Below are 24,802 nucleotides of genomic sequence, written 5' to 3' on the forward strand. Positions count from 1 at the left end.
AACTAGAATTAAACCTGCAGGTATTTCATGTTCTTTCTCAAGTCATGTTTATTTTAATTAAATTAGGGAAAAGAGAGTCTCATTTCTTAAAAGGAGAAGTCTTAAAGGACTTTCATCTCCCTACCATTTCTTTCCCTAGAGAATTCTGAATGGGGCAGGGTGAGGTGGGGGAGGAGAAAGCCTGTGGCATTTTATGATTGGAATGAATAACTTTCAAAGGGAATGATACATTTCTTTTTCCAGAAATGTTTAACAGATTATGCTGTATAAGCTGTTAAGGTAAAGAGTCTTCAATTTGGAGGTAAAACGCAAAGAGAGAAACATAAAACCAAATTAGGTATCAAACTAATTAGAATCAATTAGTTCTTGCCAATAAATCCTGTATTTGTGTCTGGTTCACTATAACCACATGTTATTTTTAAAAGGGAATTATCTAATTATCCAGCAAGATATGAATTTATAGACACTTTGACCCACTTGTGAAAAATGGATTTATAGACATCCATTTCGTCTGCTGTCCGGAAACTTAATCTTACCAATCCAAAGTACATTCAGTTTCTTCTAGTTTTAATTCCATTCCATCTAGGTAAATATGCTGTCAATTCAATATTTCTCCTCCACATTATTCTTTCTGTCCTGGCAGGATATATAGGATTATATATCCTGTAGAATATATAATCTACATTTCCCATGTCCTGGTGCTCTCATAAATAATCATTGTCATCAATAATCACTTTTGTAATACTTCAGGAACTGTTTAAATTATTTTTTAAATTGTCTGTCCATTTTAAAGATTAGGAAACTAAAGGACAGAGAGATTAAGTGGCACATCAGATCTCATAGCTGGTAAGAATGTAAACTTCGGCACTAGGCTAGATGCCTTTGATTCCCCATCACTGGGCATCCCTGTACCTGATTACTGCTGTCAGGAGCCATCTTGACTTTTTGGGACCCATACTGGCCACACTTGCACTGAAGCTTGAGACACAACCTTTGCTGTCTGGTGACAAGTTCTTCGCAGGGCACTCTGCATCTTCCTTTCTTTACTCAGGGCCTGTTCTATCTGTCTAAAACAAGAAAGCTTTTCAATAAATGGCTAATAAGATTTGTGGTTGAATAGTAGGTTCAGATATTAAAATCTCAATCTGTGTGGTCCTTTCCCCCCCACACACACAATGTATTTTTATTATTATTACACATTAAAGCAAGTAATCTGCTCTTGAGGAGATTATAAGATTTCTGTATCTTGAGGAATGGTGATTATAGAAATCTCAAGTCTGTCTGTATTTTCCCCCTCAAATGGCTACACCATTAAGAAATGTAGGCCAGACGCGGTGGCTCACACCTGTAATCCCAGCACTTTGGGAGGCTGAGGTGGGCGGATCACAAGGTCAGGAGTTTGAGACCAGCCTGACCAACATGGTGAAACCCCGTCTCTACTAAAAATACAAAAATTAGCCGGACGTGGTGGCGGGCACCTGTAATCCCAGGTACTCAGGAGGCTGAGGCAGGAGAATCACTTGAATCCGGATGCAAGGTTGCAGTGAGCTGAGATTATGCCACTGCACTCCAGCCTGGGCAACAGAGCAAGACTCTATCTCAAAAAAAAAAAAAAAAGTAGAAGTACACTGAATAGAGGTAAGGAGTTCAGGAAATGCAGAATAGGCACTGGGTTACATGAGAAAGAGAATTTGTGTGCTGCTCTGAAGGAGGTGACAAGATTTGAGAGAAGTGCTTCAAACTTAGTATGGCCACAGACAGCCTTTCAGGAAGCTCCAGGTCACAAGCATGACACAGAAAGAACAGAAGAGGCCAGGACTGAAGAAGCCATGTGGGAAGGAGCAAGGAACATCTCAGAAGTTGTCAAAGCAGAGAGATGGCTGTAATGACTACAAGGGGCTCTCACTTCTAATGTGTTATCTCTGCAAAAGGCCCCAGATTCATGGCTCCCACCCCAGTGGAGAGAGGGAAACCCCAAGAAAGGGAGAAAGGAGTCAATCTTCTATCATCCCAGCAGAAAGAGCCCTCAGAAGTTGGCTTTTATTTCATTCCCTAGTCAATAAAGAGGTGCAACATCGTGTGGACACTTGAGTGCGTAGATTGAGGCACCCCTGCTGCCAATCATTATGATTTCTGAATTTGAAAGTGAGCATGTGTATGTAACTGCCAAGAAAATACAGAAAGAGCACTTAAGAAGATTGACCATTTTTAGAGATAAAAGCTCATTTTCTCCAGTACTTGCAAATCTTGGCTAACTAGGAAAGATATTTGAAGAGGTAGATTAGTTTTCTCACAGTATACATACATCACCTATTAGCTAGAGTCATGGTCAACCAAGTTCGGCACTACTGGGCTAAAGATATAATGGGAGAATCCCTTAACTGAAAGTAAGTTCTGACTTAATAATCAACAGTCACACATTCCAGGAACACTTAGAAATTATTTTGAATTTGGCAGAAATGGTCTCTTTGTGAACATACCTTCGTATTCTGAATTCCCTCCAATGTGAATGATAAGTAAATTAAATCAAACTGGATCATACATCATTTGGCCTTGAAGACACAGATGCTAGAACTCTATTCCGTCTGGCAGAGATAGCTGGCTCACTTCTGTATGATGAGCTCTACGTTGTTCTTTAGACAGGTGTTTCCTGAAAATTGACATCAAGAGTGTCAAAACAGAACCACAATAGCAGGCTTAATCAGGGACACCAAAACACACACAGAGAACAATGTTAGCTTACAAGTGATAGAAATTTCAAAGCAAGACAGAAAAAATAACAAATTTAGGGAAATATTTTAAATTTTGTCCTTTACACGTAACAGAAATGACTAAACACTTCCTAGTTCCTTACAAAATGATAGTCTCAATATCTGGGATTCGAAGTAACATTCTGGAAAATAGAATAAGGCATATAACATTATTGAATTGTGAATTCAGACACGTAAAGCATGGCATTTTGCCCAAAAAACCGTGATAATGTTGCTAGGCGTGGATCTTGGCTTCAGTTCAGTTGAAATCATCTCACATGCTCTGGATCTGAATAGGCAACTAATTTTGTTGGGGAGAGATTGTTCTTCAAGGTAGTTAAGAAAGGAATACATGAATGTCAGGGTGTCTTACGAATGCAGAGGCTGATTTTAGGATATATGACTAGATAGAGTCAGAGGGACAATTCAGCCTTAAGGAACTAGGTGTCCTTTCTCTCAGGCTGGTTACCAGACCTGGGATAGCCTGGGACATAAAAGCTGCCCAGATCGGCCCTTTCATTAGTACACACGGAGGAAGTTGTAGGTTGAAATTAGTGTGCAGGAGGCTCTTGGGGAATCAACACCTATGGTGGCAGAAGGAAAGATACAAGCAGAGGAAGAAGCTGAGCTGTGATGTGATCTCAGTGAGAGCCTCAGCCAAATTCAAATGAAGTTCTGAAGGTGAAATTAATTTTGATAACCCAGAAACACAAAGTCAAATGCCACATGTTCTCGCTTATAAGTGGTAGCAAAGCAATGGGTACACACAGACATACAGAATAGAATAATAGATATTGGAGGCTACAGTGGGCAGGAGGGTAAGAGAGGGGTGAGGGGTGAAATGCTATTGATTGGGTACAATGTCCACTGCTCAGGTGATGATTACACTAAAAGTCCAGACTTCACCACTGCACACTATATCCATGGAACACAACTGTACTCATCCTCCTAAATCTATGAAGATAAAAACTAAAAAAGAAATTAATGTTGAAGCTGACCCAAGTCAGGGTGTGATGCAAGGCTTTTATAAGTTCCCACTTCCTGCTCCCACCCCCATCTACCCCTGAAAGGAACAGAGCCGTGGGCATATCAACTTTCTTTGGGTGGCTCAGGGGGTTCTTTGAAGGGGATCACAGCAGAGGGCTACTGCTCTGCCCTGCCAGCCCACCACAGAGACATAATTCTGTCGGTGGTCATGAATGGCTTTCTCGGTTTCTTCTCTCTTTTAACTTATTTTACATATTTTCAAGGACTTATCATTGAGTGATTCTTTGATAGTGCAGTGGTAGCAAAAGCCCCACTTTATTAAGTTAATCAACTAATCAGCAATGCTGCTTCAGCAAACTGGCCGATTGCAGGCTTTGAAGGTGCCTACGTGACGTTATCAATACAGAGAAAGCATCATTCCTGATCACAAGCAGGTCCACTCCATTCACTGGAAGTTATCTGATACATACATTTTATTGGCGGTATTATTAAAAACATATCTGTATATTGTATGTCAGAAGATTCACTGAAAGCAAATTCAAACAACCCTCACAAACGCTAACCTAGACTCTGGGAGAATAAATTAAATATCTATAGACAGAGAGACCAAGGATCAAGAGATCAAATATTATCTCAAGTGGAATGTATTATAGATTAGAAGAAATGAGCATTCCCTACTTCCTATTCTAAGTCCAATGTCATTATGTTTCTTTTGTGTCCCTATTTAGGGACATGGAAACATGTAGACAAAAATGAATATGATTATCAGAAGTTGTATCTTTGGAGCCCAGGTATTTTATTATCAAAGTTTTGTTTTTCGTTACTTTCCTCTATGGACAATGAAACCCTGAATTATTACAATTACATTATTATTATTTACAGCCATGGTCAATAAGCCAGGGTGATACAATTATAGCAAACAAGAACAAATACTATTTAATTAGCATCACAGCTCTCTCATGCTAGTAAATGTATGACTTCTGTTAGGCTTTTGACATCTTAAGGGAAGAAAAAAAAGAGCAACTCTAGGTTTATCCTAGCTACTTTCAAGAGACTTAGAATGAAAATCACTGGATCAGACACATCTAAGAAGGAAATATATTTTATGGCAAAATCATGTCAGACTTGCCTATTCCCTTTTAGTTTATTTCAGTAGCCCTCACAAATCCTTCACAAATAAATTAACCTATTTAGCTGTTATTAGAAAAAAATCTTTGAACATACATTAATCCAAAAATTTCTCAGCCAATTCAATTCTGAATTGAGTATTAAAGAAAACTCATTAAAATAATGGTAAATTTTTAAATAAAAAAACCCTCAAGTTTCATTTTACTCCTTGGTCTCCAGGTTCTAAATATTGCAACAAGCTCTGTCCATGTGCAAAGGTTTAGGATGGAGAGTTCACGCACCAGACTGTAGATGAAATGAACAATGGGAACAAGCAGAGATGACATGTTTTGCTCGAATTGCTTCAATTAAAGTTAGACCCTATGCCCAGAGGTTCAGTGGCTTTGCTCCCGTTATAAAAAACGTCCTTCTTTTGACATCAGCATTTTGTTTCCTAGCAGAAGCATTCCACTGAGATTTTATGCATCTCATCAACACTATTCCATCTCCTATGCTAAACGTGCTATTACGAAAGGTTTGCAGTGTCTGGAAGCTGGAAGGGGCTGTGCCCAGGCTATTCCAGCAGCTTAGCTATTGCATTGGCACATCTCCAGCTTCTCTGCTAAATACATAATTAAATCTCACGGTCGACATGGTGTGATTCATTCCCATAAAGTGTGAAAACAAACAACTGTGCATGCGCTGTCCCCAATTTCAAATTCAAAACAAAAATATCCTGGAATCTTCTATTTCCCTTAAGTTCCAAATGTAATTAGACCGTTTTTAAAGGCAAGTAGTCTTCCAGTTTCCATGTGTTAAATCCAATCTGTCAGTTACAAATGGGGTGGGGGGGACAAACGACTGCAAAATGTAACATCTTGGTTTCCTCTCTTTATAATCAAGTGCTCAAATTGACTTATTTTCCCCTAGAATTACCAAAATGTCATTGCTCTCTCATGCAGAGCCTTTGTTTATTTACCAGTTTACAGCCAAGAGCAAATGTTCACAAGTAAGTAATCAGACCCTCCAAGTGCTGTTGACTAATGCAAACTTACAAACTGCAGCAATGTGACTAGGGGCAGCCGTGATGCTGGTTTTGGCTCAGTTCCATAGCCCTAAGTCACAAGGAATTTAAACAAGATGCCCAGCACCTCTCTGCAGACGTCACTACCAAGTTCTTCTGTAGGGCAACAATTCTTTTCATTTTTCCAAATAAACTTCACATATAATGAACTAGATTCTTCCAGCTGCCTCCTAGGAAAAATTCAATATATGAGGAGCTAGAGTAAAATTTTCTATCCATAAATAGATATCTCCAGTATATTTGTATTGGTGAAATGCAAAATAAATTAGAAAATATTTCCAGAAAGGAGAGAGTCATAAGATTACATTTTTCTTTTCAATAAATATTAATTTTGTGACACAAGTCTACAATTAAAAATTTAAGTAACTGAAGAGAGATTTTAGCTAATCTGTGAATATAAGTCTACAGAGGTTAAATATATTTTATGCAAATGTGTCTCATATACAAACATAGCACAAATATACTGCTCTTTAATGACCAAGAATATTCTTACATTGTCTTCCATTTTTCTTGTTTGATTCTCTTGTAATATACTTACATACTTCTTGAATCTATACTATACATATATATACACACACACACACGATTATACTTCCTTGTACTATACTTATATGTATTTCCTCTACACTTTAGCTGTACTAGATAACATGTTCTCCAACATGGCTTATGCATCCCTGACTCTATAATTCTGCTAATTCTGTTTCCTCCACTGAGAATTCTATTCCACAAACTGTCAAAACACTTCCCTGATATTTCTCAGCCCAATTCAAATGCCATTGAGCTAAAATATTTGTCTCCTCTTAACCCCTTATTATATTTTATTTGTGCTTCTCTAACTTTTTAATAGTATTAGTATATACACCATTATATTACTCTACATCTACAAAATTATAGAGACTGATGAAAAGAATTACGTCTCATTCATTTTTAATATTTGTTAAAGCCAAGAGCAAAATTTTAAAGATAATCCATGCTCAAAAAAAAAAAATGCACTGATGGAACAAAGAAATAAATGAGCTAATGTATTTAGCATGCATGCTGATTGTATAGAAAACTTTTTGAAGAGCAGAGGAGCAAAAAATAAGAATCTTTTAAAGCATTCATAATCCATGCATATGTCTTTTGTACACCGTGTAAGTGCAAATAAAATATGTGCACAATTTGTATTTGCAAAAATATCGTTAGTCTATTTCGGAATATACCACATTGACTTAGTATTACCGTATATCATGATTGAATGTGTGTCATTATAATATTTTTCTACATACGTTTTAGATAGTAATTCATTACGTGGTCACAATATACTTTTAGATAATCTTCTGCTACATATTTTGATTGCTTCTCATTTTTCTGGCTTTATCTCTCCTACTGTGTTCTAATTGTTTTAGTAATATAAATAATTCTCTACCTCTACTGCTAGTTGCATGCTAAAAAAAAATGCGTATTTTACCATTGTCTCTCACCTGAAACATTGCATCAGCCTGCTAACTGTTCTGCTTGTTTTCACTCTCAGCCTTCTCTAAGACATTCTCAACCAAGCACACAGAGTGATTATATCATCTGTCAGATCATGCCTCCTATTTACTCAGAATATTCCAATGTCTTTCTGTTTTTTGCAGAGTAAAAGCCAAAGTCCAATTAACAGAGACTAGAAGACTGTATTTGAAACTCTACTCCCATCCTCCCCCTCATTATTTTTCTGGTCAAATTTATTGTTTTCCCCTCTCCCACCCTACTCCAGCCACATTGGTCTCTTTGCTCTCCCTCAAAGATACTGACTATTCTGCCTCAGGGCCTTTGCACTCGCTGCTCCTTTAGGTGGTAAACCAATCTCCACACCTAGCTAAATCTAAACTGTCTGCTTTGAACCCCATTGCATTTTGTTCGTATTAAAGCCATTCAAGTATGTTCACACTCTCCTCTCCTTTGCATCCTTACAGAAATGTCAACTCAGTAAGGCCTTCAAATCATAGACCATATCTCAAACACCACTTCACCTTTGCCATAGACTTTTCACCGTATTTCATATTTAATTTGTTTCATGTACTTCTACTTTATAGACTCTACATTTCATAAGATTAGAGATTTATATTTGCTCTATTCATATTGTATCCCCAGCTGCTAGAACTATGTATCTGACACATAGCAGGTACCTAATAAATATTGGTTGAATAAGTAGATGTTATGATTAATTGACTTTAGCTACATCTGTGCTTCTATTCAAGATACTGAGAAAAAAAGTGCTCTTGTCTCAACTATTTACAGTCAAAATAGAAGTCCCCGTAACTGATAAATCCAAGCTTGTCCTTCTATCTCTAAAACCTCCGTATGCTTTGGCACATTGTATGCTCACAGTTAGCAGACTACTCACAAGCACATCCACACGTCTGCTCCCACTCGCTGTGTTGTATGTTTAATAGAATCAGTTGTGTTTGTTCCCAAAACTGTCCCTGTCAGTTGCACTTGTTATGTTGTAATTGTACAATTTGATTAAACATTAGTAAACCAATAGACTATGAATCTGCAAATAGAATTATAGTACTATGAAAATGCCATTGAATGTTTTAGTAAGACTCAGTAAAGGCAAGTGACTAACAAATGTCAAGTATGAATATAAAATATTTGAAAAATAATAAAAATATAGAAAATGGACATACCCATTGCTTTAAAAATTTAAGTACTTACTCTCTCCCTGCCAAATAAAACCCTAAATATTATAGATGATTCAATATGGGTATGATTTAAATAAAAAATATTATAGGGAACTTCAATCATCAAAAATACATGCAAACAAAAAGCTTTAGCCCATGTCAGAATGTATACTTATATGTTTAAAGTTAAAACAAAACGTTGAGGCACACACACACGTATATGTACACACACAAACACATTTTTTGTTTAATCTATTTTGTTGTTTAACTTACCACAAATTTTAAGAGTAATAACAGATTTATGTAATCTTTCTGCCCCTCGGTTATTTTATCAACAAAATGAAGAAAATACAAATCGTGCTGCCTACAACAAAGATCTATTAAGAATAAAATAAAGTTATATATCACAAAGTGCCCTGAAAAGCTATTACAGATGTGTAAGCTGGTGTCATAATTAAATGGATTTAAGGAAAAGCTGAAAGTAATAAAAGACACCTTTACTTCTTCATTCCCCTTAGACGTATTCTTTTCTGGAATTATCGAGGCATTTTCACATAATACTGTTCTAAACTTGAAATTCAAATGCATCAGGCATTCCAAGCATAACTGGAACAAATTCAAATGAACATCAGATTTCCATTTAAATCCAATTTTACTCACTTTCTCCTTCCTCTGTTTCAAGTCTCAGAGCACTCTCTTATAACTGAGCTCATTTCTCAAGAGTCAAGGAACTCACTTGGGTCAACTTCCTACCTGGGGCACCAACCATCTTCAAGAGCTTCGTCTGTGCCTGCATACCAAAGAGATGCTTACACAAGAGCCTTGGCAATGAGTCCTGAAGTGCTCTGTGAATGTAAATAACCTGAAATAAGGGGACTGCAGATAAGTAGGGAGGTCAGGTTTCCATGAGTCCAACCATTCCAACCTTTCTATGCATCGCTTGAAACCTACACAGGTGGCAACCAGACCCCATCTCACTGTGTAGCCGCTCTGCTGTCCTTCCTGAGTGACAGCCACTTCATCAGCAGTATGACAACACCGTACATCTATCTATATTCTGCTTTGAGAAAATGAAAAGGGTTTCACAATTTGCAAAGTTTCCAACAGGAAGGGCAATAGCACTGGTGTTCAGGGCATGTGCTTTGGGTGTAAATCTTTACTACTTAGCATGTTGTGATTTTGTGCAAGTTATTTAAACTCTCTTAGCCTCAGTTTCCATGTTGTTAAAAATAGGTATAAAATGCCTACTCTAGATTGAATAATTTAGGGTTTTTAAAATAATTTAAAATGATATATTTAAAGCACCAGGACATGAAAGGTGGGAAGTTATTACTATTATGTTTTAAAAACATATAATTTAAAGCTAAGACAGAATGTTGTCATATTTCAGTATGTCAGGTAAGAAGAATCCAGCTGTTACAGAAATATTTTTAATAATACAATAGCAACAAAAATGAGTGATAGGCATACATATTTCATTTTCATGACCTTACTTCTGTCCTCAGCATTCCACAAGTCTCAAATGTTCGATTTCATCTCAGAGGGATTTGTTTTCTAGTTCTTTCTTTGGACTAACGACATTTACATAAATAAAGGTTTTAATAAAACAACCCCCAGAAGTATTTCACCATATTTCAAGAAACCTGATTTATTTTGTGTATTATAAATAAAATGTTTTTTAAAATTGAAATGGAACATTTTCTAAATGTCTGTTTCTAAACTACCTCGAAATATGTATCAATGAAATTTTCTTTAAAACAATAACAAGTCATTGTAACACTACATAGTAAGCATATACAATACCATAATTGTACACACAATCCTGATAGATACATTTTCTAAGTTGCTTTAAATAGATTTCTGTTTTTTTAAAAAAGGCGTTTACCTGCTATTTTTAGATGACTGATTGAATAAAAAAAAACTTATCACATTACCTCTCCCCCAAGAGACAAAAACTGTTACCAGAAATGTGCTCCAACTTTTCTTGGAGTAGAAGTTTAATTAAAAAAAAAAAACTCAAGCAAATCATATGCCACGGAAGAAAAAAAAATGGTAGATTCAAAGGGCTTTTGTGTTTTGCATCTGATATCTAATAGACTTTTTGTACTACTGCTAAGCTGAAGATAATCATTTCTCGTCATCGTTATCAGAAACCCCAGAAGTCTCAGCCACATGCAGACCTGGTAATTAAGCTGTTAAATTGGGAAGTGGTCATCCCTTCAGGTGAATTCTTCTGTTGTCAGATCCTCCAATCCTTCCCTCCACTCTAGGTTCCTAAATTTCCTCTGACATGTTCCTTTTTTGTATCTCGTGTGTTGAGAATCTTAAGAGTAGCTCTGGTTTTCAACTAGCTAAAAACTGCATTATACCCTTGGATCGACACAAGAGGACATTCTATAAATATTCCATAAATATAAATGATATATAAAAAGAAACTAAGGAGTTTAGGGAAGTAAACTTGTAGACATACTATCAAAGCCTTCTTGCATTTTGCATGAGGAAGAATTCAAACACCAAGTAAAGTTAACTAGAAAGCTAATGAGAAAGGCCGGGCATGATGGCTCATGCCTGTAATCCCAGCACTTTGAAAGGCCGAGGCAGGCGGATTACGAGGTCAGGAGTTTGAGACCAGCCCGGCCAGCATGGTGAAACCCCATCTCTACTAAAAATACAAAAATTAGCTGAGTGTGGTAGCATGTGCCTATAATCCCAGCTACTCGAGATGCTGAGACAGGAGAATCACTTGAACCCCAGGGGCAGAGGTTGCAGTGAGATCATGCCACTGCACTCCAGCCTGGGCAGCAGAGCAAGATTTTGTCAAGATTTTTGTCTCAGACCACACACACACACACACACACACACACACACACACACACAAAGCTAACGAGAAGAACATTAATCCTATCAATCAAATTTATAGCTACCTTCCAGTTCTAACAATTAGAATTCTTTTCAATTATTTTGCATAATTCTTTACACAAATTTTGAATCTTTCTTTTATAAAGTTAAAAGTTATAAGAATTTCTTCAGAGAAAAGGTACAATCAGCCTCAAATCTTCTAAAGGGGAAAGCTAAATTCTCATGGTTTGAACTGCTGTTTTCTGGGAAACACTGCATAAAAAACTGGCTGGCATGAGTAACTACAGGCTGGACCTTAAAGCCCATTGCACCATCTCTGAGAAGTAAGATACTTCGTACAATGGGTTTAGAGAAAATTGTTGTTTTCCTTCAGGATCGTCAGATCAAAGACAGAGAACTCAACCTGGCTGAATGTATTGTTATCTCATAGCCTCAGAAGCCAGCGTGGCAGATTTTCAGGGTGCCGTTTACAGGTAAAACAAGTGAAAGTATGAAGAATGCCACTTGATTTTTTTGTTTTTACTACATGAAGCCCTTTATTTTGAGGACATGATAGGTGCTAAATTTTTTCAATTGGGTATAATCTGAGCGATGCTTAAAAATTTATTTTAAGTATTATTTTAAATATTATTATTTACTCTTTCGAGGTCCAGCTCAAATGCCAGTTCCTCCAAAAAGCCTTTCCTGATAGAAATCATCTTATCCCCATTCTATATCAGATATATATATATATGTATCTTTGTTTTTCATGCTATTACTTATTGATCACTTGCTAAGCAAGTACCTGCTACTCATCAAAAATCAAGCCTACATGAAGATAAAGCATGAATGAAATTATACTGAAAATATATTTCAGTTTGCATACACATTTTTAGAAACACACAGAGAAAACATTACACAACTAACAATAGGTGCTTTCATTTACCTTAAAGTAGAGATATATTACTGTTTTTTAACTGTCCAAGGGAAAAGTTCATAACTTTGCAATGAAAGCATTCAATTTCATAGCAAATCTCTCTGAGTGTTCAAAAACCCACAAGACTACACTTCATGAAGGCTGACATAATTTGCATAAGCGCTGTTGGATCCCCAGTATCTTCTAGAGCCAAGTAGCAGGTGTTCAACTTATTTTTATTAGAAGATTAAAGTATTATATTATCTCATTTAAACTTCAAAGCCACACCAATAAATCATTTTCATCATTTTATAGATGAAACAATAGAAATCAAGAGGGTAAGGGTAAATAATTTCTTCAGAAAAATACAGTTTTGAGGAAAATACAGGAATCAAAGAGATTCAGCATGAGTCTTCCTAGCTCCAAACCTTGCTTGTAACTACTCCATTACGTCTCCTATTACAACACTTGGAGCATTTTCTTCTTTCCGTTTTTGTAGTGGAGTTACATGACAGCAAGGGAGTAGGGGTCATGTCTTTATAACCGTAACCTATGAGGCTTTGTACCTTATAAGCATTCTTAAATATTTACTAAATTAGTGCTGGAATTAATGAATCAAACTATACTAATGCATTAAATTATAATGTATTAGTACTATAGAGCAAATAACATTAAAAATAACTAATATTTGGCCGGGTGCGGTGGCTCATGCCTGTAATCCCAGCACCTTGGAAGGTTGAGGCCGGTGGATAACCTGAGGTCAGGAGTTCGAGACCAGCCTGGAAAACATGGTGAAACCCTGTCTCTACTAAAAATACAAAAATTAGCCAGGTGTGGTGGCACACACCTGTCATCCCAGCTACTCAGGAGGCAGAGGCTGGAAAATCACTTGAACTCGGGAGGTGGAGGTTGCGGTGAGCCAAGATCGCACGATTGTACTCCAGCCTGGGCAACAAGTGTGAAACTCCATCTCAAAAAAAAAAAAATGATAAGCTCCAACTATGTGCCAGGTTTCTTTTTTTGTAATTATATTTCTTATTTTGAGATCATTGTAAATCTATATGCAGTTATAGGAATTAATTCAGAGAGACCTCATATAGCCATTACCCATTTTCCCAGGAGGGTAACATCTTGTAAAACTTTAGTACAATGTTACAACGAGGATATTGACATTGACACAGGCAAGGGGGTTCCTCCATTGCCCTTTTACAGCCACACACTCCATCTCAACCACTACCACCATCCCCCATCCCATGTGCTAAGATTCATTCAAATTGTTGCATGTATCAATAGTTCATTCTTTTTTTATTAGTGAATAGTATTCCATGGTATAGATGTATCACTGTTTAACCAAGTTTGTATTGAGCATGTCTTTTTATCATGATGTTTTGACATCTGAGGCTTTACTCATCCTGGAGAAAATGACCCCTGTCCTCCAAGGATAGCCAATTTCTAGAGAAAGTAAATTACTCACCTGCAGGTGCTCTTTTCATATGCAAAATATCAATCTACAGCAGTATTTTTCCTCTGCTCTCACGCCACAACAATCAACACAGAAGACTCCTGTGACAAAATGTTTGGGGGTTCCCCCCATACATACACAGTTGAGGGCTCAGTCCCCAAGACTGCCCCTGCCTTCAGACAGCAGTTGCAAGTCCAGGCCTTTGGGGTTTCCACTTGGGGTTCCCACTACTCCCTCTTTGGGTTTGATGAATTTGAAGTGCCTCACAGAACTCAGGGAAACACATATTTTGCCAGTTTGTTATAAAGTATATTACAAAAGATATAGATAAAGAGATGCATAGGAGAGGCCTGGGAGAAAGAGCTCAGAGATTCCACGCTCTCCTTGAGCACACCACCCTCCAGCAACCTCCACATGCTTAGCCATGTGGAAGCTCTCTGAACCCTGTCCTTTGGGGTTTTAATGGAGGATTCATTACACAGTGATGAGTGGCAACTGTGTGGCAATGTAATTGGACAAAAGGTATGATCTCATGCTAATGGACTGAGTGGGGAACCCTGGCAAGACCTGTGTGTTTAAATTCTTCTCGGCTTCTCTGGGCAGCATTCCTTCCTGCAGAATATGGGGCAGGAATCTCTCTGGAATGAGGGTCCTTTGACCTACAATCAGATGAGAGCCCTGCCTTGTGCAGATAAAAGGAGGACAGGAGAAAATCAGAGAAAGAGATTCTGTTTCCTGAGGCCTAAAGTACCCCCAACATTATAACAAAAGACTACAATAAGGGCTCTGGGAGTTATGAGCCAGGAACCATGGATAAAAACAAATATGCATATGTAATCATAACATCAAAGCTCTTATATTCCAAGCCAATATTCCCCTACCCTAATCACCCAGGGTCAGGTACCAGACAGTACTTACACCCCACAACCTGCTAAAATTATTAAAACTAGCCAATCCTAAGCCTGCTGGCTCTGCTTCACATATTCCCTCTTGTGGAAACTACAATAAGGGTTCATGTTCTTATTTTTCTCCCCTCTCTCTGCTTGCTGATTAACCCTGATGCTTCCTCATGTGGCCCTGCATGGCGTGGCATGCCCCTCCTTTTACAAACTGTAACAAACCACCATTTCAATGGCAGTCACCTCCTGATCTGTTGGTCTCATCACACTTAAACAATAATAAAATCTATGCTTTGAAACAACACTATTTAAATTTGTGGCCATTATGGATAAAGGTGCTATGAATATTTGTGTACAGATTTTCATGTGAACACAGCTTTTCATTTCTCCGGGGTAAATGTGTAGGATTGCAATTGCCAGATCACACAGTAGTTGCCTGTCCAGGCTCTCTTTCCAGTGCTTGCATAATCCTCACAGCAACTCTGTGATGTTAATGCTATTATCATTCCCTTTTTAAAATGATGGAATTGAAGCACAGGGTTCAGTAATTTGCTAAAGATCTATAGTATGTAACTATTCCAATGCTACCAATAAGAATAAATATTTTACTTTGTGATATCATGTATCAGTTGTGACCACCATAAGTGCACTATGTATTTTCCAGCATCTCTGGGTTAACATGGCAAAATAATAATAATAATAATAATAATAATAATAATAATTTACCTGCTTTTTAAAGAAAAACCTAAGGCTCTCATTTAGCCCATTTGTGTCTTGGGATATATAACAGATAGTTTAAAGAATAAATTTTGACAAAGTTTAGTCAGATGTTATACTCTTTTCTCCACATTGCAAACATTTTCAAATTCCCCTGCTATCATTGTAACAATATACATCTTATACCAAATGGAAAGGCATTATTCTGAAAGAAGAGAGGAGTGAATGTGCAGCATTTGCTGCCCAATTGGAGATGTTTGTCCTTGAGCTCTCGAGGAGTGGCCTCATCAGGGTCTTCTGACTTCTTGTCTTATGCGCACTGAAAACGTTCCCAGCTGGATCTAAGTAAGAAATTGACAGGAGGGCCGTCACTTAAATCCATACTTGTCCTTGCCAGTGTCCACAACAAATAGCTAAAAGATGAAGGATTTCCACTCTAACCAAAACTGCACAAATGTTACAAAAGGATATGTTAGATAACACCAGATGGCATAATCCTTTGGTAATTAAGAAGTATTTTAGAAGGTTGGAATAACAATTTCTATGGGGACAAATACGGACAAAGCAACTCAAGGCCAATTTGAAACTCTGGACAGAGGCCATGCTCCTTTTCTTGTTGTTGTTGTTGTTGTTGTTTTTCTTGTAGGTTGGTCAATACTTCTGCCCTTTAAAAATGTTTTTAAATTATCAACTACTTCAGGCAAGTAAAATATTTTAAGTAATAATACAGTGAACACTCTTGCATCCTCTACCATCTAAAAAAATAAAACATTAGACTTTCAACTCCTGTGTGGATTCCTATACAACCTCATTCTTCTTCGTCCCTAGAGATAACCACTTTCCTGAATTTTGAATTATCCTTCTCAAATGTGATTTTATTCTTTATATATATATTTATACACACACACACAATAAAGGTCATATATGGGTATTAATTTGTATATCCATGGCTTCCTGCTGTCCATATCCTTCTGTAACTTACTTTTTTCCACTAGAAATTATACTTTTGAGTTTTATCCATGGTGGTACATTGGCTCTACTATTTTCATGTTCACTGCTGAATAATGTTGCATACTTCAATGTATTAATCTATCATATGTTTTTGGATGCTTAGATTGTTTTAAACTTTTGCAATTACAAATAATGTTGCCATAAACATTTATGTATAACTGATTGAACAAATCTATCTTAAGGAAATATGCCTAATAATTGCTATTGCTGGGTCATAGCCATGCACTCATTTAACTTTATCAGGGATATCCTTTTCCATCCTAGCAAGAATCAGATGGCACATTCAAACTGGAAAATTTAAGGAGAATTTAATAAAGACTACTCAGTAGGTATTGTCAATGTTTAGAGACCTAAAAAATTGTGCAATACTCTGGCATTAGCAAGAACAGAGAGTCATCACCATTTTAAAGCCTCATGTAGCAAGGAGAGAAAACAGAAGGATCTGGAGCACATAACTTTATGGAGAGAACTGTCTGACGGGATCTGTGGTTTAAGGGATAGGACAAGCAAACACATGTGAGAGTGGCAAGAAGATAATTACCATGACCTTACTTCCCTTACATCCTCCAGTCTACAGCTGAACCCAGCTGTAAGCCAGAGAACCAGGGAGCTTTCTTGAAGTAAGGTCAACCCCCTAGAGCAAAAAGCTATGCAAAGAAAGATGGGAAGTGGATGTGGAGGAGTAAATAGAAAGTATCCAGCATAAAGTTGTGGCAAAATTGCTTTGCAACATGATTGTATCATTTTACCCTCCCACCAGTTGTATATGGGAGTTCCACATTCTCATTAATGCATTACTTTCATGCATTTCACTTTTGGCTAATCTGATGGATGTGAAGTGGCACACCATTTAAACATACATTGACCTAATGCCCAATGTAGGAAAACATCTTTTCTTCTTTATTAGCTATTTCTTCCTCTGTAAATCCCTTCCTCAAATATTTTACCATTTTTTTCTTAAATTACCTGTCATTTCTTTTACACATACCTCCAATGACTTTGACTTCTAAGTTTTTCTCCACTTCAATTTTTTATTTTTTATTTTTTATTTATTTATTTATTTTTTTTTTTGAGACAAGGTCTCACTCTTTCACCCAGGCTTGAGTGCAGTGGTGCGATCTCGGCTCACTACAACCTCCCCTTCCCGGGTTCAAATGATTCTCCTGCCTCAGCCTCCAGAGTAGCTGGGATTATTAGCCACACCCAGCTAATTTTTGTATTTTTAGTAGAGACAGAGTTTCACCTGTTGACTAGGCTGGTATCGAACTCCCAACCTCAGGTGATCTGCCCGCCTCGGCCTCCCAAAGTGCTAAGATTATAGGCATAAGCCACTGCGCCCGGCCTCTACTTCAGTTTGAACAGTAGCCCATTCTTTATTCTCCTATATGCACATTTAATCTCTGGTGTTTCCCAGTGGTAACTATATTACTTCCACATATTATCCATTTTTCCTGACCCTCATGGCAAGATATGAGCACTTTCTGTTAGCTAAAGTGCCACTATTGATGTCAGCAACACATTCTATTCAATGCCCAAACTCACTTATATAATACAAAAATGAGAACCAATGTGTGATTGTTTTCACATGTATACTTTCTCCAGGAAACTCCACTCTTTTCCTTTACAACTGGCTTAAATGCTATTGCTACGAAGGACCCATTTCTGTAGAGTCTAACATTAAACTACCAAATATATAAACGTTAATGTACAGAGACATGGAAAGAAACAGATAATGTATTATGTGAGGAATCCTTAAATAGCAATTCAATAAATTACTCTGGTGACATTAAACATGTTCCTGTTTGTTCAATAAGTAAGCAGTAATTTTCAGGATGTTGAATGATAACTGTGAAATAATTGGAAAAGAAGTTTGAAAACAAAAACTATCTTATATTTCAGTTTGGAGTAATTGAAATAAATATACATTGATGTTTTTAAGAAGAAATTGCTCATAAGAGAGTTTGGTCAAAGATTTGACTAACATTAAAAGATGATAGCCTCTAAAATTATTTTTGACTCAGGTTTTTGTTCTCCTTCTTTGAATGTTGAAACCGATGTTAACAGAGAGCTACCAACTCATCAAGAAAAATTATAATAATTCATACAATTTACATGCAAGTTGGTGGCTTGCTATTTTCAAATAAGGATTTTTTTTTAAATTAGTCTAAAAAGTATGATAGTTTTCTCAAACTGAAAGCTTCTTTTCCAGAAAAATATGCTATGTGATTCAAATTCTTTTAGAAGAGCTATTGACCAATGCCCTGAAAGCACTGCTATGTTATGTATTTTAAATATCAACGCTACAATTAAAGCCATAAAGTGAAATATTTTTTTCTGGAAATCCAACAATATAGCTATGAAAAGAACAAAAGCTATGAAATAATACAACAGATGCAGCTGAAGCATTCTTAGAGGGACATTAATAGCTTATTCCCTATAGGAGAAAAGAAGAAAGATATAAAGCTAATAAACTACACTTATATCTTAAGAAGTGAAGGGGAAAAAAGCAAATTAAATACAAAGTAAACAGAATAAAATGAGAGGAAACAAAAAATACAGAAATAAGTGAAATAATGAACACACATTATAAAAAAAATAGTCATTTGTTTCTTTGAAAAGATTACTAAAATTGATGAAAATTATCACAAGAATCATCAAGAAAAAAGAGCAAAGCACAAACTTTCAATATCAACATTGAATAAAGGGCTGTACCCATAGATTTTACAGGTCTTGCGATTGTAAAAGGTTATCATGAGTACTTTATGCTGATAAATGCAGCAATATAGATGAGATGCACAAATCCCTTGATACATACCATTTACCAAAACTGACACACAAAAAACTAGATTACGATAACATATCTAGGTGGATTAAATAAACTAGATTTGTTTATATAAAAAGTCGAAGCAAGCCCAGATGTCATCACTGGTGCATTTACAGAAGAAATCACATCCATTCTATACAGATTGGTTCAGAAAGTAGAAGAGGAGAGAACATTTACCAACCGTTTTATGAGGTCAGAATAATTCTGATACAAAAGTCAGACAAGAACATCATCAGAAAAGAAAACTACAGACCAATATCCTACAATCATAGACACAAAACTCCTTAATTAAATATTGGCAAATCAAATCCAGAAATATATTTTAAAATACTAAAATATAATATATAATGGAACAATATATGTAATATATTATATAATGGATAATATATAATGGAAAAATAGCATTTAACCTAAAAAATGCAAGGTTGGTTTAATTTTTGAAAATCAGCAAATATAATTTATAATTTATGACATCCACATATTAAAAGGGGAAAATATTATATAATACAGATGCTGAAAAAGCATTTAACATAATTCAATTTCCATTTAGAATTTAAAAAAAAAAAAACTTCACAATGAACTGGGTATAGAAGAAAATCTTCTTCAGCCTGATAAAAGTCATCTATATAGAACCTACATTCCCTGTCATATTTAATGAGTAAATTTTGAAAGCGTTCTCTCTACGATCTGGAATAAGACAGGAATGCTTTCTCTCACAACTTTTATTCAATGTTGTACTGGAAGCCCTAGTGAGTACAGTATGGTAGTAAATTAAATTCATGGTTTAAAATTGGAAAGAACGAAAGAAAACTGTCTTTATTTAAAGATAGCATGATTATGTAGGATGCTATGAAGAATTTGTAAAAAATTGTCACAGCTATTAAGTAAATTTAACAAAGTCACAAGGTATAAAATTAACGAAAAAAATCAATCGCATTTCTTTATACTAACAAAGAATTGGATAAGGAAATTTAAATTGCTGTATAATAATGTTTATAATTGCTCACCAAAATATAAAATATTCAGTATAAGTTTAACAAAAGATATGTAGTATCTGTGAATGAAAACTATGAAATATTGCTGAGAGAAATCTTAAAAGGCTTAGAAATGTAATTATACATAAATTAAAATTAATGTATAATAATATTTACAGTTGCTCACCAAAATATGGAATACTCAGGATAAGTTTAACAAAAGACATGTAGTATCTCTGAATGAAAACTATAAAATATTGCTTAGAGAAATTTTAAAGGGCTTAGAAATGTAGAGATACACCATATTTAAGGATTTGGAAAACTCAATATGCAAGAATGTCAATTGTCACCAAATTCATCGATAGATTCAATGCACTTCTAAGCAAAATTCCAGCAAAAAACTTCCTGTAGATGTGAACAATCCTATTTTTAAATTTATTTGGAAATGCAAAGAACCTAAAATAACCAAATTTATCTTAGAAAAGAAGGATGATATAGGAAGAATACCTGCCTTCAAGACTTACTTTAAAATTACAGAAATAAAGGGAGTATAATATTGGCAAAATAAGAGAAGTATATCAATAGAATAGAATAGAGACTCCAGAAATAAACCCATACATATATGGTAAAATGATATACACTAACAGACCCCAAACAATTCAACGGGGAAATGAAAGTTTTTTTAACAAATGGTTTTGAAAAATATCCACATATTCACACTGACCTCATACCATCCACAAAAATTAATTTTATATATATCTTGGATCTAAATGTAAAACTAAATCTATACAGCTTTCAGAAAATAAAGTATAGGGAATATTTTTATAATTTGGGAGTAAGCAAAGATTTCTTAGAGAAGAAACAGAAAACACTAATCATAAAAGAAAGAAATGATAAATTTGAATTCATCAAAATTTAAAACTTCTGCTCATTGAAAGAAATAAAACGTTGAGAAAATATATATACTATATGAGACAAAATATTTGTGTCCTATATATCTAATTTGTCTCTAGAATATACAAAGAACTATCTCCTACAACTCATTAATAACAAGAAAAACAACTTCTCCACCAAAGAAATGGAAAAATGACTTGAAGAGACATTTCACAATATAAGATATGTGAATTGCACATATATGCATGAAAAAGTAATCAACATCATTTGCATCATTAAAATTCTAATTAATGAGATATCTTTATAGTGTTATTAGAAGTTAAACAGAAAAGACAACATTAAATGTTGGTGAAGATGTGGAACAATCAGAGTCCTATTTCCAATGGGAAGGTAAAATAGTAAAATGTCTCTGGAAATCTAGTACTTTCTTAAAATGTTAAACATACATCTACCCTTAGAACCAACAATTCTACTCTTGGATATGTATCTAGACAAATGAAAACATATGATCACAAAAAGCTTTGTATAGGAATGTTTTTAGCAGCTTCTCTTTCTGTTATAATAACTCCAAACCGGAAAACAGCCTGGTTTCCATAAGTAGAAAAACTGACAATTCTGTGGCATATTCATACAATGGAATAATACTCAACAATAAAAATGAACAAATTACAAATATGAGCAATTACATGGATAAGTTCCACAAATATTTTGCTGAGTGAATAAAATCCTCATATAAAATAGTTAATACTATGATTCTATCTACAGAAAGATCTAGAAGGCAAAACTACACTATGATGATAAGAATTAGACCACTGATTGTTTCTGGAGGCTGGAGATGAACTGGGAAGGATTATGAGAGAACTGATGGAAATATTTCAGTTCTTGATAGTAGTACAAGTTAATGAATATGTGCATTTTTCAACACTCATGAAACGGTACACTTAAGATCAACACATTTTATGATATGTAAATTGGATTTCAGTTTAAAAAATTTGTTTGCCTTGTATGGTGATCAGTTGGCATTCAAGAAAAAAATATGAGTTAAAACTAATTACAAGAGCGTATATTAGTCTAAAACTTATTGGCTAAAAGAAAATCATTTAGGCTTCTTAGCTTATTTTTCTTTTTTGCATTTGCACACCCAATTACATTCAGTGTTTTAAATTAAAAAAATATTAAATTAACCTTTAAAAATATATATATATTATATAAACATATTAAAAATAATTCTCAGAAACAGGTTCAAAAGGATTAGAACAAATGATTCCAAAAAGGGTTGAAGTTAAAATGCAGATACTCCAGTCATAGAGATATAAACAATTATTAAATTTGAGATGTAAATTTGGTTTTGAAATTCTTGGTCACCCAAATAAAAAGAGAAGCACAGTAAATTATATAACCTTCAATATTTAGCTTTAAAATACCTAGTTTCACAGTGGGGTAAGAGCTTTTCCTAGCACTTAATCTTGTAAAATGGAGGAAAAAAGACAAAAAGATGAAGACTCCTGTGGCTTGTAAGAAACTTACCGCTAAGTTTTTGTAGACTTGCTCTCAAATTGTGAGACAGGTGAACACAGTAATTTCCCAATAGGAAAAGATAAAAAGCAAATACAACTTGAGTGGAGAAAGAAAAGGGAGGTGAAACGAGTTTCAGGAATGCACTGCGAATGTGCAGCAACTCCACCACTTCCAGACTCTGCTTGCCCAAGAATGCAGCCAGTCAGGTGACTTTTTGACTCAGGCCGAGCGTGGTGGCTCATCCCTGTAATGCCAGCACTTTGGAAGACCGAGGCAGGTGGATCAGCTGAGGTCAGGAGTTCGAGACCAGCCTGGCCAACATAGTGAAACCTCGTCTCTACTAAAAATACAAAAATCAGCCAGGCGTGGTGGTAGGCGCCTGTAATCCCAGCTACCCAGGAGGCTGAGGCAGGAGAATCACTTGAACCTGAGACATTGCAACCAGCCGAGATAGGGCCATTGCACTCCAGCCTGGGTGACAAGAGCAAGACGTCATCTCAAAAATTTCTTTTGGTTCAAATTTTATATTTATAGGAGCAACACTTTTTCCTGAGTCGTATGGAATATGCACATATACATATTCTATATAATTAAATGTATATATACATATTTATATATGTACATGTATACATACATATTCTATATAATTAAAAATTATATATAATTAAATGTATTAAATTTAATTTAATATTTACCACAGTTAATATTTAATGTATTTAATATTTAGTAATTTACTCTTAAATTACATACATTACATATTGCATGAATTGTATTACGTATTGCATAAACTATATTACATGTAATTAAATATACATATAATTATAGTGCAAATAAATATGTTATATACTATTACATACATTTAAATTACATATAATTAATATAATGCATATAATTAATAATTATAAATAATCAATCACATATAGTGTATATAATATATATTACACATAAATAAATATATTGTATGTAATATAATTATATTACATATAACTAAAAAGTCAAACAATGCAGAATGTAGCAGGGGTTAGGGTGTTGGATCAGGAATCAAAGGTTTGTAGTTTAAAAACAAAATCACCAAATGATTTACATATGCATGTCCAGTAAATATCCAGTGAACTACACTAGTGGTTTGCAAAATTTAGTATATTTCATTCCTCTGGAGCTTCTTTACATTCAGATTCTGTAATGGCCCAGAAATGGGAGGCCCCCAAATCTACAAACTTAGTGAACACTCCAGGTGATTGTGATGAAAGTGGCACTGAGGCCACACATAGAACAAGAACAACTTAGAGGGTCAGAAGTTCAAGTGCTGCAAGGGAGAGGCAGGTCATGCCAATGAGTGAAACAGATCTCACAGCACAATTGACAGTTGGGGTGGGCGGCAGAGCAAATGTGACCTGGAGTCCATGTGCCTCGCCTAAAGAGGGCAGGCACTAGGCACCACTAGCTGAATGCAGGGCATGTAGGTTCAGTGTGCTGGAACTTCTGAGTTTTAAAGAGACACTTAAATCTGAACTTTTCTGCAAAATATCCTGACTTTTTTTTTAATGTGGGCCCTAATATATGTAAGGCAAAACAAAGCATGTGAGTGTGGCCAAAACACAGCCTTCTACCAAACACGGCCTATGGCTATCACTTAGCAAACTCAGCTCTTGACATTTGTAGGGTTTCCTAAAGTCTGGCTGAATCACAGTCAATAAGATTTTCCATTCTGGTAATAGGAGAGTTACCACTGTATTGTACTTAATAAGAAGAGCCAAGCCATTTGATGCCTGATCCTTCAGTGGCATGTCTGACTTTTTAAAATATACACAAATTATGATCCTCACTAACGTCCAACCCAGAAGATCACCAACCTCTACATGGGGGTGGGTAGCATGCATGCCAATAGGCAGCGCCAATTTTTTCAAAAGAAAAGGAAAAGAAAAAAAATCTGCTTAAACATGTAAACAAGGACTTGGTTAGGACCCAAGCCGCCTATTGTGCAGGGTTTGAAAGAAAGGATTTGACTGGGACAAATTTCAGGACAATGAAGGTATTTGTATTCAGCCAACTAGTCCTTGAAGAAAGTTCGGTATGAATCCATGGAATGCCTGACTTTGGGTAAACCATTTCCTGCTGAGCCTCATTTGCATGATTAGTGGTAAAAATGTAATTTTACTACTTTCTCCAA

The 24,802-nt window shown here is 35.6% G+C and overlaps 1 long non-coding RNA gene across 1 annotated transcript in view; it reads right to left on the reverse strand.

Moving 5' to 3' along the window:
* Positions 1-912: 912 nt before the first annotated feature.
* LOC114672672 (uncharacterized) overlaps positions 913-24,802 on the reverse strand; it is a 216,760-nt gene continuing 192,870 nt past the window's right edge. The window contains exons 4-5 of the long non-coding RNA XR_003723056.2: positions 2,481-2,650; positions 913-1,067 (exon numbers count right to left, since the gene is read on the reverse strand). This is a non-coding gene — a long non-coding RNA (uncharacterized LOC114672672). The remainder of the gene's footprint in view (positions 1,068-2,480; positions 2,651-24,802) is intronic.

The sequence above is a fragment of the Macaca mulatta genome, chromosome 15 (assembly GCF_049350105.2).
Source record: "Macaca mulatta isolate MMU2019108-1 chromosome 15, T2T-MMU8v2.0, whole genome shotgun sequence".
Taxonomy (NCBI): Eukaryota; Metazoa; Chordata; class Mammalia; order Primates; family Cercopithecidae; genus Macaca; species Macaca mulatta.